The sequence below is a fragment of the Macrobrachium nipponense genome, chromosome 35, assembly GCF_015104395.2.
Source record: "Macrobrachium nipponense isolate FS-2020 chromosome 35, ASM1510439v2, whole genome shotgun sequence".
In the NCBI taxonomy this organism is placed as follows: domain Eukaryota; kingdom Metazoa; phylum Arthropoda; class Malacostraca; order Decapoda; family Palaemonidae; genus Macrobrachium; species Macrobrachium nipponense.
The window spans coordinates 3071992-3090918 of record NC_061096.1 but is presented as its reverse complement, the minus strand read 5'-3'; the positions used below and the strand labels follow the sequence as shown (position 1 = coordinate 3090918).

The 18927-nt window shown below is 35.4% G+C and overlaps 1 protein-coding gene across 1 annotated transcript in view; it reads left to right on the top strand.

Moving 5' to 3' along the window:
• Window positions 1–18130, top strand: part of LOC135208173 (acidic fibroblast growth factor intracellular-binding protein-like) — a gene marked incomplete at its 5' end in the record, with an annotated part of 445705 nt that extends 427575 nt beyond the window's left edge. The window contains 1 exon segment of the mRNA XM_064240310.1: window positions 6801–18130.
• Window positions 18131–18927: the final 797 nt, after the last annotated feature.

Sequence of the window (18927 nt, the reverse complement as noted above, 5' to 3'; positions counted from 1 at the left end):
CGCTACGAATTCATGCATCATTTTGTGATAATATTTTCTCTGTGTTGCTTTCATTGTTTTACAATGTGTTATATACCAAAATGATCGCAATTTAGTGCACATTACAACGAAAAAAAAAGTAATTTGTTACCTCTAACCGTTTGGCGCACAGCGCGATTTGAATACAATTATATATGAAATTTCGTTTTTGTGCTATCATATATCGCATTATTTATATATGATAATGATAATTTTTTTCATTTCTGATGGTTGCATACTAAACTTGAAGCAATGACAAAAAAAGGAGCCAAAAATGAACTCTTAATCTTGAAAACTAAGCGCGCTGTGATTTTTTGAAAAAAAATATTTTTTCCGCTTCCGCGCTCACTCTCAAACCCCTCCGGCACACGGGAGTCATTTTTTTATTTACCGCTTCGGCGTTTAAGGGATAATATATATATATATATATAATATATATATATATATATATATCTATATATATATATATATATAATATAATATTATATTATTATATATATAACTCCAATTTCCGGAGGAACAGCTCGAAGAACAATCCAAGGCGGGTCAGGGGAAGGCACTATCCATATGCATTTTATTAAAATATATGCCGACGTTTCACAACTCCACGCAGCCTAGAAAATGCAACTACATGGAGTTGTGAAACGTCGGCATATATTTTAATAAAATGCACATGGATAGTGCCTTTCCCTGACCCCCCTTGGATTATATATATATATATATATATATATATATATATATATATATATATATATATATATATATAATATATATATGTATATATATATGCACACAGTGTTCCCCCCGTATTCCTTCAGACTAAACATAATGAGGGTATTTTCAATCCAAACATCAAAATAGGCGTCTTCCTTGAGTTGATTAAATTGTGTCAGTGATACTTATTTCACGTTTGAGGGGTAAGTTTACAAACAGAAATTTGGAGTAGCTATGGGGTCCTCATTATCACCTATACTCACTAACATATATATGGAATATTTCGAAACTAATCTAGTTCCCAATGTTAATGTCCCTAACTTAAAACTGCAAGGATGGTGGAGATATGTGGATGATATTTTTGCTATTCTGCAAGGGGATGGAAATAAAATAGAAACTTTTCTAGATGAACTCAATAAGTTTGATAACAATATCCAGTTCACTTTAGAGAAAAGTAACACTAATAAACTGCCCTTTTTAGACGTACTCATAGAAAGAAAAGAAACAGGATGTGAATTCAGGACATATAGAAAGCCCACACATACAAACTCGTATATTCATTTCTTCTCTTTTCACAGTCATGATATAAAAATAGGGGTTCTAACAGGTTTATTTCTCAGGGCAATGAGAACGTGTAACCCTTGCGAGATAGAGCAAGAAATAAATTACATCGATAGCATACCCGGAATGGTTCAGAAAAAGGGCACTCAACAAAGCTAGGAAAATCTTTTACAGAGCGAATGTAGAGAGTACATGGAATAAAGAAAACAAGAAAATAGTTGCCATCCCTTTTATGCCTAAAATGAAACAAATCACTTCAAAAATGAAAGAAAGTCAATATAAATTTGTATATACCTTGATAATACCGTAAAAAACAAAGTATGTTAAAATATATTGGAAGGAGAAGACAGTAATACAGATGATGTAGCGGGGGTATACATAATCAATTGCAACAATTGTGGAGACAGATATGTGGGGGAATCAGGTAGGGGAATAAGGACTAGAGTCCAAGAACATAGAAGGGCAGTACAGCTTAACTCTCAGGGGAGTGCTATAGCTAGACATTTTTGGGAAAATGAACATAGGATGGATTTCAAAAACAGTAGGCTTATATACAAAAGCAACAAAATTAGTCACAGGAGGGTAGTAGAAGGTGCACTTATCAGAGAGATTAAAGTAATTGAAGGAAACAAAGGTTTTACCTCAGAAGATCCCATAAGCCGAGCTTTGATATTAAAAGAAGCTAAGATTGACCCTGCTGACCTGGAGATTAGGTCTCCTGCCCAACAGACTTTTGGTGACCACACCCTTACCACTAGGGTGAATCCCATTGACCATCAGCTCAGGATATCAGAGCGACAAGAGGGGATTGGCAACTCTCAAGAAAACCAGAACAGCCATCACATAAATGACAGCTCAACGAGAAGAAGTTCCAGAAGACTGCTGGGCCTTGACCCAGGCTAACATCCCAAACATCTCTTGAGAATGGGCCACAGACAGGGCCTGAAAGTACTCGAGTGTGGAGTAAAACTAAATGTAAATACTTAGAAGTAAACAAGTTACAAAGTGATTTTGTGGGTTTCTTTTTCAATTATTATTACAGTATTATTATTAACAACAGAAAATATCAATAAACATTTTACGTACTAGTACCATAAAAATTCTTTAATCTCAGTAAAGAGAGAGAGAGTGTGTGTGTTTATCTCTCTGTTCTCTCAGAAAATACTGCTATCGCTTTCAGCGAAACAGAGGTAGGGAGTTACCACTATGACATACATATCCTGTGTGGCAAAAGGGGGAGAGAGAGAGGAGTTATCCTTAATTAAAAAAAAAGAGTGAAATGGATAGATTATTGTATTTCTTTAAAATACTATGACATAATATGAATTTTGTAATTACAGTTATATTAATAAAATAATAATATTATTTTATTTTATTATTATTATATTATTATTATTATTATTATTATTATTATTTAAAGTATTAAAAACAAATAGTACATGTACAGTAAAAATTCTCGAGTCTCAGTAAATGAGAAAGAGAGAGAGAGAGAGAGAGAGAGAGAGAGAGAGAGAGAGAGAGAGAGAAATTGTATGAACACTTGGTGGCAACAACAGAACAGCTCCTCCCCCTCCGTCCTATTACTTGATATGTTTGACAGTTTTAGTACCTGGAGTTTGAGAGAGAAGACTGGGATTTCCTTCATTCTTACATAATTTTTCAAATTTATAAACTAAAATCTTACTAATTCACTTTAGTATTTTCTTTAATGAATTGATGTTATTGCTGTATACATTAGTATTAATATTTGAAAATAGTAAATCAATTATTTATCATACAAAAAAAACCATACATCTCTGAAGGAGAGAGAGAGAGAGAATTATTATTTTTACCATGTGATATCATTTAATCTTATTAAACTTACTAATACAGTATTAATCAGTATTAACAAGTTTTACATCACAATGGTAACGACATGAAGATTTGAATAGGTCTTCCAGCGAAGAGGTATGATAGAAGTCTGATATACAATTCTGTTGCGAGAACATTAGTCGAGTGACATATTTCGCAATGTTACACAAACACACGGGTATACGGATCTAGGTCTGTGACGTAGGCACAGGCTATCATGGGAACGTCAACATGTATTTGACCAGTGGGGCATCGGTTGGCCTTACCTTTTAAACTGATGATCCAAGTGTATTCAAATGAAGATGTGATACAACACGACGTCAAGGCAATGTCATCTATTCACTAATTAATACTATTTAGAAACACTGCAAGATCCTACTAGACTACAGTAGTCATCACATTAACACAATAACATGTTTCTTCACATAGAATGATGTATATTCTATATATATATATATATATATATATATATATATATATATATATATATATATATATATATATATATATATATATATATATAATATATATATATATATATATATATATATATATATATATATATATATATATATATATATATATATATATATATATATATATATATATATTTATATATATATATGTATATATATATATATATATATATATATATATATATATATATATATATATATATATATATATATATATATATATATATATATATATATATATATATAATTTCAAAATTAGAACCACCCCCTCTACAGCATAAACTAAAACTGAGATGGACAAAAACAAAAGTAATTTTGAACAGGTATTTATTCAAGTTTCTCTCTGAGTATTTAATTTTTTGTGTGGCCTCTATCTGCCAGTACCACTGCCTGCATTCATGAGGGGTATGATTTCAGCAAATCGCAAAAAAACTGAGACTCAAACCCATTTCCCTGAGCACTTTGGTTACCTCTCTTTGAAGAGTAAATTATACTGCTCATACCTGCCTTGCTTTGTGTATTTTTTCTTATTGGCATTAAAATTTTCTTGACAGAATTATTGTTCATTTTAATTGCAACTGGTGTGTGAAATCCTTCTACCAGACCGTATCCTCATTCTCTCTGGGTCTCAACAGTTTTCTGAGATATCTAAGATTTAAACCTTTACAGATTTTTAGCCATAATTTTGTGTGATTTATTTATTGTAATAATGCAGTCCCAGCACTATTTTCCTTCTGTAGGGCTCAAATTTTGTATCTGTCTTCACATATCATTGGTAAGCACCCTTGTCATATGCTAAAGAAGCAGAGCTGTTATTAGCTTACTTTCATGGTTGTTATCGATCATATATGGTCAGATTGCTAAATGAATTTGCTTGCTCTTCTAATAAACTCATGTTTAACATATTTTTGTCATCTTTGACAGGATAGCTGTGCTGTTTATTTCACTTTTTGAAGGCCTTTGGTTTTTCTCAATGTCTTTTGTCTCCTGACATATTTTTACTTCTTACTTATCATGGAGAGTCTTAATCCCTGTGGGCTTCACTTTTCTTATTTCTGGTTAACTTTGTGCGATATTGTCACATGCCTTTCCCAGGGACCTATTATTTTCTTTTTGTCTCATGATTTCAGGGTTCCTCCTTCAGGTGACCCCATGTGGTATCTTGTATGGGGAATGCTAACCTTTGAAGGATTCAACCTTGCCTAGCAGTGCAACTAACATTTGGTCCCCACTTTTCTATTATACATCTCCATAGTTTTTAGGGAAGAGAAGGGGATGGTGTTTTCTGTACACATGTTTTGTTTTCCTGGAATTTTGTTTTATGGATTGTTCTGTTTTGTGATTCATTTTAATTTTTATGTCTATAGCAGTCCTATTTATATTAAAATTTTCTTTGAATTAATAACTAACACCTTTATCACCCTCATAATATTTCCACTAAATCGACATTCCTTATATCAACTGTGGATGTTTATATAATTCTACTATCAACCAATCTTTTTTTAAAAGAATGTTCATGGGCCATTTAACAGTCCCTGTAAGTCAGTCCTATTTAGTCACTGCCATGCCTCTGTTGATCTTTAATTATATGGAAATGGTGAAGCATCCTTTAATTTGAGGAAGTGTACCAAAGGATTTAGTGGGAACTTTTAAGAGTATAGATCCATTGCTAAGTTTCTCAAAAAATTATCACCTTCTGATTCCCTTTTTTCTTTTTAAAAGCAGTAGAACTGGGATTCTTTTAACCATAGAGAAGGATGACTCTTCAGTCCCCATGCCCTGTTCGTGGGTCTCTGGAAGCTGAATTCATTAACTTGCCCTTTTTGCTTGGAGAAGACTTTTTTGAGAAAAGAACATCGTGTATACAGTAGAAATTACTATAGTGAGAATGTGAATGCTACCATTATCTCCAGGGTGCTGGTCGACTTTTCAGTAAACCCTTTGGTATATTTACTAGGCATTTCACTTGTAATTTCTCTGAACCCTTGTTTCTTTCCCTGAGGCTGTGGTGTGATGCATATACTCTCTTGATGCCTGATAAAAATTTACTCCCACCAGTATGCACCAGTCAAGCCAGCTCCAGTATTTGTCCTTATTGATGTTTACCTTTATCTTATCTATTTCATATGCTCCAGATAGTGGCTTGTTGAAACTAATCCTCCTTGGTGTTTGTCTAGCAGTCATAAACAACTGCATTGAGATCTCCTATGAGGAGGAGGATCATATCTTCAGTGCCCAGAATAGTAGCTCTTCTGTTCTCAGGATGGTGTGGGATACTTTTGTATTGTTAGAAATGCATTTGAGATTGTGTCAGACAGCCAATAGGTTTATTTTACTTCCATAGTTGGCACCTTCAAGTCTGAGTACTTGTACTACTGGAGGTAGTATGAAAATGTAATTAATCCTGGAGATGAGTTAGTTCTTGTGTATACCCATTGAGTCATAGGGATGCAAAGGCTTAGCCTCCAAGTCTTTTCAGAGAATAAAGTGTACAGTGCTGTAATTGGACTTCATGGAAGTTCACATAATTTTTGTCTGCAATTTCTCTACCCTCTCCCTTCCGGAAGGATCTTATTGAAAAACTTGAACTTGTGGATACCCCCTCAGTGGCACTGGTTTTGTTTTACAGACAAGGCTGCTTTTTCAGTCCATAGGTGTCATTTTAGATGGCCCTCAAGTGCCCAATGTCGTTTAGGTTACAATAAAAAATCCTCTTAGCCAGGAAATTATTAGCTAACAAAAAAAATATATTTATGGGGTTTTGGTATTTATACCATTGCGCTTATGTCATAAATGATAAACTGCAGATGCCTGTGACCTCTGGTAAATACAGTTATTTACTTTGTTATGGTTATGAAGCCTTTTCTAAATCTGTGTGTAATTTTTCATACTTATGTTACTAGCAACTCCTAGAAAAATAGTATGACAATTTTGCAGTGAATATTATTAATACAATAGTCACACAACATCAGTAAGAATGAGGTGGGGAACTCAGTAACCTTGGTCCCCTTAGTTTTTCCTTTATGCTTACAAAATTATCTTCATATTCAAAGCAAGAAACCGATATACAGTGTAGTCAAGAGAGTCACAACTTTTGCATATAGATAAGACACCCAGATTGCTTTTGTAATACTGCTCACTCATGGCTTTAGTCTAACAGCTATTGCCTTTAATTTCCAGATGACATCCAGAACAGACTTGCTGACCCTTTCTCCAAAGAAATTCTCTGATGCTCTATGCCTAAAGAGATACAGCACCATTGTAGTGAACTCATCATATAATATTGTGGCACATTACATTTTTTTGTTATAGTAATCATGTTCATTTTATCACAATCATGTTCATTTTATTACAACCCATATAAGTATTAAGAAAATAATGGTCTGGAATAATTGAGAAATTTACTGTAACTACTGTACAATGTATTTTTTAAAAATTGTTTTGATTGTTAACCCAATAGTCTACAAGACTGAGTAATTGATTAAGTGAAAAATTGAAGAGAAGTTTTAGATTAAAGACATAAGTAAGACATTTGCTTTCTTCTTTTGAAGATTGATATATTTTAAGTGAAATTCAGTTCCCTTCAAAATATTTAATGCCAACAACCTGTATGTAATTATAACTTTAATCCTGGATACCTAGGCTACTTTCTTACAAAATCTAAATTTTGTTCTGTGTGCATGGTGCCTTAATATGTTTTTAAATAATGTAGCCTACTTGTAAATATGACAGCACTTTAAGTAGACTTATGCAAGTAGATGCAGTGGAAAAAGCAGAAGAGATACATTGTAAGACAAAATTATCAATAAGTTTAATTCAAACCGTGATTCTGAAAAAAAAAAAAAATCTCGCAGCGACACAGAGTTTGGGAATTAATGAATAGCATGCACACACAACCTTTTCATCAGAGGTAATGTTACTTAAGGCCAGTTTTATATTTTTAAGGTGTCATGATAGATTTATGTAAGTGTTATTTGAATGTCAATAGGAATGCTACTTCTTTGATAGGGTAGTTGCTGTCTCGTCCTCTCGGAGTACCCTTTCCATGGTCTATCCATTGCTTCATGGTGACCAGACTAATGTCAAAGAATTCTCTTAACTGGTCTTATGGCTTTGTATTGTGTCGTAATGATAAACATTATAACATGGTAAAGTATAAATGGACTCAGGATAAGAGGGCACTTTCTATTATCCTCGGTGAACGCTAATACCTAGTTTACCTACTCTCCATCATATTGTTTTCATACAACCAAAATCTGACGCCATTCGTTTTTCTGGTCATTCAAGAAACCAGGGCTCAGAGAAGGCCGTTCTTTGCTTATTGAATAGTTTTAAGTTTCAGTTAAAAAAAAAAAATTTAACTGGTAATGATTTATTGAGCAAAAAGCCGTAATCGGCTTATTTCGCCAGCGCACATCAGCACTTCTTACGATTTATAATGGTTAAAAATTTTGTTAGTTTATGATATGGAACAATGATTTTATTGTGCGTGAAAAGCTGTAAACTGTCGTTTTTCAGCAGTACATGTCGTCGCTAGCGATTTATGATTGTTAGCTCAGAGTTTCGTTCTTTGCTTATTGATTTCGTTACCGATGGTCATGGAAACTCCCCATTTAGTTTAGACTGTGGGACAATGATTTCAGTGTGCATGAAGAGCCGTAAACTGGTTTTTTCGCCAGTACACGTCAGTGCTGCTTACAATTTACTAATGTTAACTGTTTTTAGAAGCGAAAGTTGTTTTGAAAAATTAACCATTCTATGTGGAAGTTTTATCTAAAGAAATGTTCCACAATTACCATTAATATAGATATCTGTTCAGATAACTATGTCGGCAATAGACTACCAGGCAGTAGCCTACAATCTACGTTGATTTAGTGTGAGAATATGTTAGCTGTACTGTAGTTGATATTGTCTGTAGCCTATAACCTAGGATTATGTATCCTTAAGGGTGAAAAAAAATATCCTGGATTAAACAGTAACCTGGAATAAGGTAAGAATTATGGTCATATCCTGTTAGGTCATAGGCCTAGGCAGTAGCCTAAGTTTACACCAAAGACTTTAGTATTAGATAAAAGGCTACAGACATTTTCTTTTTTTGTGTAGACTAAAAACAGTTAATCAGGACTAGACAATAACCTATACTAGGTGATAGCCTAACTATAAAGTTTCACATTAGTAATTTACTGTTTTATATAAACTAAAAACAGTACATAGACCAAATGGACTATGAGGTAGTAACCTATCTTGAATGCTACAAATTACACCTGGTTAATCCCATACCTTTAAAGGTAAATTAATCAGGATTAGACAGTGACCTACACTAGGTGATCCTAACGATAAAATTTCACATCAGTGAGTTTCATATCAGAAAGTTACTGTTTTATGTAGTAGACCAACTAGCCTAGGGCTAGATATAAACACTCTGAGTTAGACAAAAGATGTTAGCCTAACTATTGATTTACATGTAAGTAACTTTCTGTTTTTATGTAGCCTTTATATTTGATCTAGAATAATCTGGATTAGGCAGTATCCTATACTAGGCTAAGAGGGAACAATTTAGGAAACATCATACTGTTGGTGTACTAAATGTTAGTTTAGCCCAAATAGCCTAGGACAGGATACAAACAATATCCTAGGCATAATAAATAACCTAAAGCCATTTAAAAACAGTGGCTTGGGGTAACTAAACAAATTAGCGCATAGGATATTAGTCTAAATGGTATGACATTTCAGCTTAAAATTTCACATAGTTAGTGCAAAAAGACATACTGTACAGCCAGACACAGCTGTCAAAACTAACTTAAACCTCAAGGGGCTTAAGTTAACATAGATTTCTATTAGAATCTATCACAAATATTGGAACTGTATGAGGAACTACAGAGTTGTCCCTCAATAATAATTTAATAATGACTGGCTTCTAATAACAACTTTCTTTTTATCACTACGGGGGCTGCCATTATCCGGGACCCTCAGTACAAGTGTTCCGTATCAAATTGCTCAGGTCATTTTGTGCCAGTGGGTATGGCTCATACCAACCACATAAGTTTTAATGATGGAACTGCTCATTTTAGCTGTCCCAGTGATTCCTGGGGTTCAGTAGAACTAAAAAAAGGGGAAATTAAATCTTTCCGGCAAAACTCCGGCAGCAGATATGTAAGCCTTTATTTTTCAGACCAGGATTTATGGTTGGGTCAAAATCCAGTAACATCAGTCCCCGCTACCTCCCAGGTGTTTTATGTTTGGGCAAAAACCCAGTGAAATCAGTCCCCACTACCTCCCAGGTTAAACCCGCAGAGAAAATAGAGGGATTTTTATGCGTGGGAGACATTCTTACTATGGATTATGAAGGGGGTATTGCCAATGAAATGACCCTGCTGAATCCAGATGGATCAGGGACACAAATTTCAGGTAGCCATGGGTCATTGCCACAGAATGGCAATGTATGAGCGACATGATGCATGATTCCAAAAAGGAATTTTAGCTAGTCCAGTGCACGCCAGTGTAAAAGCACTGTATCCTGCAATCCAAAAGTGAAAGAGGATGCAAATGTTCCCCAAATAAGGTCTAGCGTTGGAACTACGACTGGAAACCACTACTTAATTGGTCAGTTCTGAATACAAAACTTCAAATCAAAACATGATAGGGGCTCCAGTACTGATCCCTGATGATACACATGATCCTTGGTTAGATGCATCAGTGTGCATTTTATCTCCCTTTAGTAAATATCTAATTAATGAGAGAAAAACTATGATTGGAGCAGTACATGTGAAATACCACTAACAGAAACGGTCTTCTTACCTGTGTCTATAACATTACAAGCTATAGAAGACACCCTTTTTTGGGACCAAAGTTGCTCACCAAAGAGTTCCAGTCTTCTTTCCCTTCATTTTCAAAATGATTAATCTTGTAAAGACAAATTTTCAGAATTTTGTAGTTATTAAAAGACAGGAGATAATGGCAGAATTAAAACCTTTGGAAAACTCCACAAAGGAAAGGGCAATACTACAGCTCACTTCTGAAGGGGAAAAGCCTCCTTTATTTATAGCTACACAGCAATTTAGGACCCCTATGAGAAGAATCTCTGAGGTGACAGCCTCAATAGAATTTAGTATTGTAACCTCTACCACCTTGCTACAAGTTGCCATCAAAAGTCTTCCAAAATTTTCCAGAACAAGTGTTGCTGTTGTGGTTAAAAGTCTTATGAGAACCAACCCTGTGGCAAGCATCCTAGGACTTGCTAGAGTGGCACATAAAAGTGCAAATGGAAACACTGGAGGGCTCCAACTAGTCACTTCCCAATGTAACTTGCTCATTACATCATAACCCTTTTTGTAAGGACCTGTTTGAGGAGTCTGTTGTGGTTAAAAACTTAATGAGCAAGCCCGCTCTGTGGGAAAAAGGGGAATTTAAGAAACAAGAATCCGAAACATCCTCTTACCCAACCCAAAAAGGCTTACTTGAAAAGGTAAGCCTTCAGTCACCCCAAAAGGTTTTTCCCTCAACAGGTAGCTGTTCAGATGGGATGATGCTTTACAAAAGGACGACGACAATAACAAGAAAATTTTTTCACAAGGTCCAGAGACCCTTTTATAAGAAGTAGTAAAGCAACAAATGGAGTGCCTATCGAGGGCGGAGTTAGAGGAAGAGGTGGAAGCCAATGTGAATGGTATGGTTGGGGGTCGATTTCAATGACATAAAAGGAAATTGAAGTCTTCCCTTTGGGGGCACAGCATTAATTTTGATCGGGCTGGGGTGGGAACTGACTCACCCCACCCCCTCCTGTAAAGGGGTTCTTCCAAAAACCTGTCCCCTCTCTAGAATATTACGTGCAAAAAGTCCCTGTTAATGGGAGCCATAGAGAAACATGCGGATATTTGTCGTCAAGCATGTCTCTCTTAAGTGTCGACAAAAATGATTCCTCCAAACGAAGAGTGACCGTAGACCTATCAATATTGAACAAGCACACTGTTTGCTATATTTTCCAAATAACTACCATTGCCTTAGTGCATTCAATTGTTCTAAAAGGGACTTAGATCTGATAAATGTATACTGTTGGCGTTCATTTCCGTCCCTTCCTAAGGTTCCGGATAGGGGAACATATGTACAGGTTCAAAGCCTTGCGAAGGCTAAACATTACCCTAAGATTTGACAAAGTTAGTAACGGTAGTTCTTGGAGAAATCAGAAATACAACTATGATAGCCCACCTAGACAACTGGTCGATTTGGTGGCCCACAAGAAAAGTGTGCTTGAAAAGCCTAAGAACATTGGTCAGCTGACTACAATCAAGAGGTTTTATGATAAATTGGCAAAATCCCACCTCACACCCAGCAGACACTTTCAGTAGCTAGGACTATGTTGGGATAGTTTTCACAGCACGTTGTCTCTCCCCTTCATACTTGAAACAGAATGAGGCAAGTCCTCAAAATGGGCCTTGCACAGCCCACAGTTTCTAAACGGCAATTAGAATGTATGGTGGGCTTGTTGCAATTTGCATCAGTAACAGATCAAATACTTGGATTACAACAAATTAATGTAAACAAATTCTAGCTATCGCATGCAACAAACAAGATGTGAGACCGACCTCACCAAGAGATTGAAAAAGTTGGGGAGATACTTCGACCTTGATCCCTGAAGGAATTTCTGGTGATACAGGTCACCTTGACTCTTCAGTCTGTATGAATGACATCACACACAGATACCTTGTTGACAGGTTGGGAGGACGTTTGGAGGATCATCAGGTGTCAGGGAGGTGTTCAGCTATCTAAGGAATTGCCGTATCAGTTTCGTGGAGCTGATGGCTGTCTTTTTGTTTTTCAAAAAACTCAAACCTCCAGAAGGGAGACACTTGTCTGCAATTTACCTCACTGGGTGTCTCAGTGTAATAGTAGACTCCCATTCAAGGAAAACGACAACCACTCTCTCAGAAAGTAGCCAACTTGCTTCCACAAATGGTAGTGGACCTGTTTGCCACATATGAGAATCACATACTGCCAGGCAAGCAACAGCAAGAGATGCCTTCCTACAACACTGGAACAAAGGGAGGACGATATACTCTTTCCTCCATAGTTCCAGATTTCGAGGGTGTTGAGCAAATTCCTAACCTACTAAGGAGCAGCATACTTAAATACTAGCCCCAAATTGCCAAACAGGCATTGGTTCCTATTATTTTAATAACAGGTGAAGAGATAAATTCCAAAACTGTCTGCTGTTTTATCCCAGTTAGTAGGAGGGAAAGTAGTTTTGAGGATCCTCCTTTCTAAGCCAAGACCTTCACAAGTGGATTTTCTTAAATATTACCATGAAAATTACTCGCCCAACATTACTAGGTACCTAGTGCAAAAATTATAGACTTCATATTTCTGGCAATACCAGTATATACGGAAGATATAGTTGCATTATTTCTTTAATGAGAGCCCAGTAAAAAATGCTAGGGAAACAAATTTTAGAATTTCCTATCCCTTTTGAAGACAAACACCTTGCAGTTACAGCAATTATGGAATACAGGGCAGCATTAACAGTATCATTGATTTATGATTTCATGATTTGACTAGTATAAGAGTTGTCACTTCCCTTCTGCAGTCCTTTGCACTACAAAGATCTGCTCTAAAAGGGTTTCAGTTACTTGGTCCCTGAACAAGGTGCTTAGACTTTGATCAGTCCCGCAATTCAGTGGACCTGATACAAACCACAGGTCTTCCTCTTAGAGGGGGGCAACCACAACTCACAAGTTACAGTATGCAGTATTCTTGATTGCATTAGCATCAGGAGCTTGTATTAGGAAACTGGACTCTCATAGACATGGACTGTACATCAAGCAAAGAGCTGACAATCAATTTTGATTGTCCTCTGGCTTGTCATTCCTGGCCAAGAATGGGACTCCTTTAAGAAGGAAATCTCCTATTCTAAGTAAACTAGAATTAGCAGACATCCCAAAAGGTCTATTTTTTCCTACTCTAGCAACAATTGCCACAAGCTCGAACAAATTTGACTACACTGTGTAGTAGGTAGCATAGATATTCTTGACCCCATATGCGCTGCAGCGGCAAACTCAACAAGCAAGTATGTTTGCTAATTACCGCTGGGGAGGGTTTGACATTACTGCAACCATACCCTGCATGCTTAGGTAAGTCACCACAGAACTTCGCAATAAAACACATAAGTTTGCACTTAGTTTCTTTTTCTTTGCTACCAAAAGAATGGGGCCTTGAAACTAGTGGCTTGACCTGAGACCAAAAATCTTTTTGAATTGTTATGATTAGAATCCAAGAGCTTTTCTGCATCTGTCAATTTCTTTGCAAAGCTCCTTGAGGACGGGACAGTGTCTACACTTATGAAAAAACAGGTTTTGATGTAGGAAGAACCTATTTTTGGTAGTCGCTGTTGAGTCCTCAAAACCCTCCCCCTTCCCTGACGAAAAGACGTGGGTTTTGAGTATGGCATCATCCTACATTGACCGACAGAAAGGATGGCGTCTTGGTCGGACTTCGGTCATATGTAAACAATATGATGGTGTGTTTGCACATAATCACTTCTTCTTCTTACGGTTTTGATGTCGTAGGTAAACTGGGTATTAGCGTTCACTGAGGATAATAGAAAGTGCCCTCTTATCCTGAGTCCATTTATACTCTATCACATGTTATAATGTTTATCATTACAACACAATATCCGGCCATAAGACTAGGTAAGAGAATTCTTTGACATTAGTCTGGTCACCATGGAGCTCTAGGTAGATTATGGAAAGGGTACTCCTTGAGGACTGAACAGTGACTACCCAAAATAGGGTTTTCCTACATTTTTTACTTTACTACTTCATACTGTATCACGATTTGAAGGACAGTCTTTGGAAGCTTGATGACCTTATACTTCATGAAACTGAACAGCAGCTTTGGCTCATGCAAGCATGGTACACAAGATGTGTAAGAAGCCTCCAGATGTAAGAAATGGATAATTGTTTTCTTAATGCAAGTATATTTTTTACAAGACTAGAGGACTCAACTATTTACCAGTGTTTTCCTATAGGATCCTTGTTAATGAAATTGAAATAAACCTGATGTAAATATTGTTGGTATTTAATCTCCCTGAAAGATTGGTTTTAGGAGGGTGTGTGGTCCAAGAACAGTGGAATTAGAAAAAATACAAAACTGTGACTGTACTTCTTCCTGTTGCTAGGTATGGCATTTGCCACCATCCCCATGGACTAGAGTGTATGATGATTATTTCTTCTAAACATTGTATTGTTACAATAAATTGCAAAACATTTTATTAAAAAAGCACTGACCTAATTGTCTAATGACAGTCTTCCCAGCAATACCAAACAACATCAATCAAGAAGTCAGTCATATTGAAACCTTGTTCCCAGTAACATTTCAACTCAGCAGCACAGTTAGGATGTTCAACTGTACAAATCTGTTTCAAAATAAGAGATTACTGAATAATACACATGTACAACCAAGCGTTAAATCAGAAATTTCCCGATGCTAAGGCGTTCACAGGGAAGAGCTAATTTTTTTTTTTTATTGATTTGGCCAAGGTGGACCATAATGTACATATGTATAGTGGAAAATGTTTGTGGAACTGACAGTGGCCATTGCTTGTTTTTTGTTTATCATTGTGTGTTATGGATTTCAAAACCCATGCCTGGTATATTACATAAGCCCAGTCATGACATCTCGTATGGCGAGAGCGCATACTATATTAAATACTTTCCATAAATGGTATGTTGTACCCTAACATGATATCTTGTGTAGAAAACTTGTGGTAACTATCACTGTTGAGCATGTGAACTATTTAGCCAAATGTGTTGGTAATAAAATGTCTGTTTCTTGCAAGTTAGTTATCATTGCTATAATTTTCATTTTACATTAGTTCATCATTTAGAAATACACACAATGTGTAGAAATATATATATAGGCAGGCCCCAGGTTATTGGTGGGATTGATTATCGGTGTTTTGGTTTTGTGGTGCTTGTCAAGGATATTCAAAACAGGTTTACAGGGCCATTGCCTGGTTATCGGCAGCTTAAGTGCTGTGAGATCCTCATAAAATACAAACATAATGAATATACATCTTTTCCATGGATCTTTTAAAAAGTTATGCTTTACTTCACTGAATCTAATAATACTGTATATATTCTCATATTACTATTGTATTATAAAATATAAACAAAGCAATCTATGTTTTGGTTTGGAAAAATCAGCTGAGGTCAGAGGTAAGTTTATTTCGCCATATTGGACTCACTTCAGAGCGATTTTCTTGCTTTTAGTTAGTGAAGATAAATCTCCCTAAAATCTCTCTTTATATGGGACCAGGTTATTTTTCATTATATGAAGTTTTTAAGTTGAAATATGACTTGAATACGTCTTGTTGTGAACTGAATTTAGTTATTTTATTCATTAGTAAATAGCGTTGGGAGCAGATTCTGTTCGCTATTTTCACTCTATTTCATCATGATATGAGCTTTACATATTTATCTTTTATATGGTGTGAAAACAACAGTAAAAGTTGTTAATTTTTGCCCAGTATTTTTATTTAAATACGTTTTTCTCCTCTATTATATATGGTCGAGTTTCATCCGTGTTGCTGATGCACAACAATTTATGGTCATTAGCAATGTGACCATTGTTTTCTCAGCTTCAGCTACAACTGCAGCTGAAGTTTAGCAGTATATTTTCTTGCTGATATTTTCTCCATAGCGAAAGAAGGTTTAATGTAAAAATATATCAGTCCTATTCTACTTAATTAACGTAATTTGTAACAGTATGGTAATTTTTTATTATTCTATGATGGCTGAATGCAAGCAAACTAGCTGTTGTTATCCGATTCAGTTGGTCGTAGCAAAACAACTGTGCTCGTTCAGTTGTTTATGGCTGTGTGTGTTTAAGTAATGATTATAATGTTACGGCGATACTTTTATCATTCACTGTTACTATTTTAACTTATTTAACTAGAGGATAGGACAGATAAAGAGACGGAGGAAAAGAGCTTAGGAAGTGCCACTAAGAAGAGGAAGATTATATCCGTGGAGATGAAAATTGACATCTTTAAGCGTTCTGAAAAATGTAACTCTCTCTCTTTCTCTCAGCCAAGGTTTACTTGTAAGTTCATGGAATCTGGCATTAAACATTTGTAGAACTACCGTGCAGACCACAGTGAAGGATTAGGCAAGGGAAATTCCACATTTTTATTAAAAGAGTCATCACATATTAGGGTAAAATACCTGGCTGTGACTGTTTAAGGTGTCGTTAACCAGTCTAGAGCACCGTAAGGTGGATTGGGGCAGCCATAGACTTTTGAATTATTGGCAAATTTTCAGTTACCGTCAAGCCCCTAGAAACAGAACCCCTGCCGAATACTGGGGCTGTCTGTATATTATTTTATGCTATATCGTACTAGTTCAGTATTTTATGTTAGAGTAGAACTTTTTATTACCTATCTTACTTGGGCCTTGTTTTGCCATAGTGTCTAGGGTAATAAAATGTGAATTTCTTCCATGTTCATTATGGTATATTTTTATACCTCCTGTGTTGTACTTTGAATGCATACAAATATGTTTTATGGTTTGTTCTAATTCTCATTACTTTATATTGAATCGTTTACATGTATTTATAAAGTTTGCTGTGCAAAGTTTACCCTAGTGTTCTCAATAGATAATATATCCTTGCCTAATTTTATAATGCTTAGAAACTCGGCCTCAAAATTTACATTAAGTAAATGACAAATTCTTGATTTTTTTGGCAAAATAGGGTCAAATGTTACACTGGTATATGTATAGTGAAAAAGTGTGGTGTGTATTTTACACCCTTGGTTCGTTTTCCAAGCTCCCATCTAAGAACTTCCCTTCATCCTCAGTAGCTGATCACATGATGCTTGGACCATCTGTCCCTTTGTACTTTTGTATTTTTTATGAGTTCCCACATTTACTGATTGATGTTTTAATAATACACTGAGTGTTAGGTTTATACAAGTGATTGCATAAGTTTTTTTTTTTAGCTCTGCTGGTTGTAGTTATTGGGAAAAGTTGAAGGATTAGGAAGTTGTATGGTGGTTGGTACAACTTACCTTTGTTCAGAAACATCAGTCATTTTTCATTAATTCTAATGTTTTACATAACTAATATTATTTTTTGAATTTTTTTGCATATACATGTGATATTTTATTTTCATTGTTAGTTTGAATAACGTTGTGGTTTTATAATTTACGAAAAATGGAAATTTAGTCAAGAAAATTGCTTGTCTGAGGACAACTTTGTGAACTTAATACTACAGTGTGGAGTGATTGCTGCCTCTCTTGATTGGTTTTTTATAGTATACATTCATGTAGTACCAGTAGGATAAGAAAACATGTATCAACACCAATATTGATAATGTTACATAAATGTTAGGTGATGTATCACAAAACTGTTGTGTCATAAGTTTGGATGATGTAATTGTTAGACCAAGCTCATTATTGCCAATTACCTACCGTTCATAACTATGTAGGCTTAGCTAAAATAAACTTTGTGAGAACCATTTGCCTTTTGTTTGTATAATCACACGTGTATGAATAATTATGAAAGCTGGACATAAGCATCTGCCACCATATCTACTCTTTGGTGTGTCTTTATAATGCTGTGAATGGTGTTTAAAGTGTTTTTAGGAGCTGTGAAGAAGGTTTTCAGCTAATGTAAGATGTTCTCTTCTGCAGACATGAAGGTTTCAAGAATTTAACCCTTAAGTATGTAGTAAAAGTCACGGTTTACTTCTTAGCACTTCAAACTGGTACTCTTCATCATGTTAGTTTCATTGAAATTTTACACCTAGGCCTATTGTATGTGGAATTTTAGTGAAATATTTGAAAAATTATGGAAAACTAGCAGTTCAAATTTTTATATGTTTTGAAATACTGTATAGGTTTCTAAAGTTTAAGCAGCTTGACTGTGGGCTATTAGCATAGCAATGTTAGTTGGACCAAGGAGATTTCATGGTGTTGTCTATTACTAGTGGGGAGAGTTTGAACCATATTAATGTAATTCATATAGAGGAATTCATATAGATTTGGTAGGCATTCATTTTTTTTATTGAAGAGTGAGGAAAATGAAAGGGTACTACACCAGCATGGGTTTTTTGGAGATGAAGTGGATGCTTTTTCTAAGGTATTCTTTTATCCATCCTATAGGTAAGTTAGAGTTCTTTCAAAATGAAGCAAGGTTCCAGGTTCTCTCTGAACTCTTAATATTATTAAGAAATAGTGAAACTGCTGAATATTCACTTAAGAAAATATCCTCCATAACTTAAGAGAGTAAATGGGTGCCTGAAATAACCAAAATCT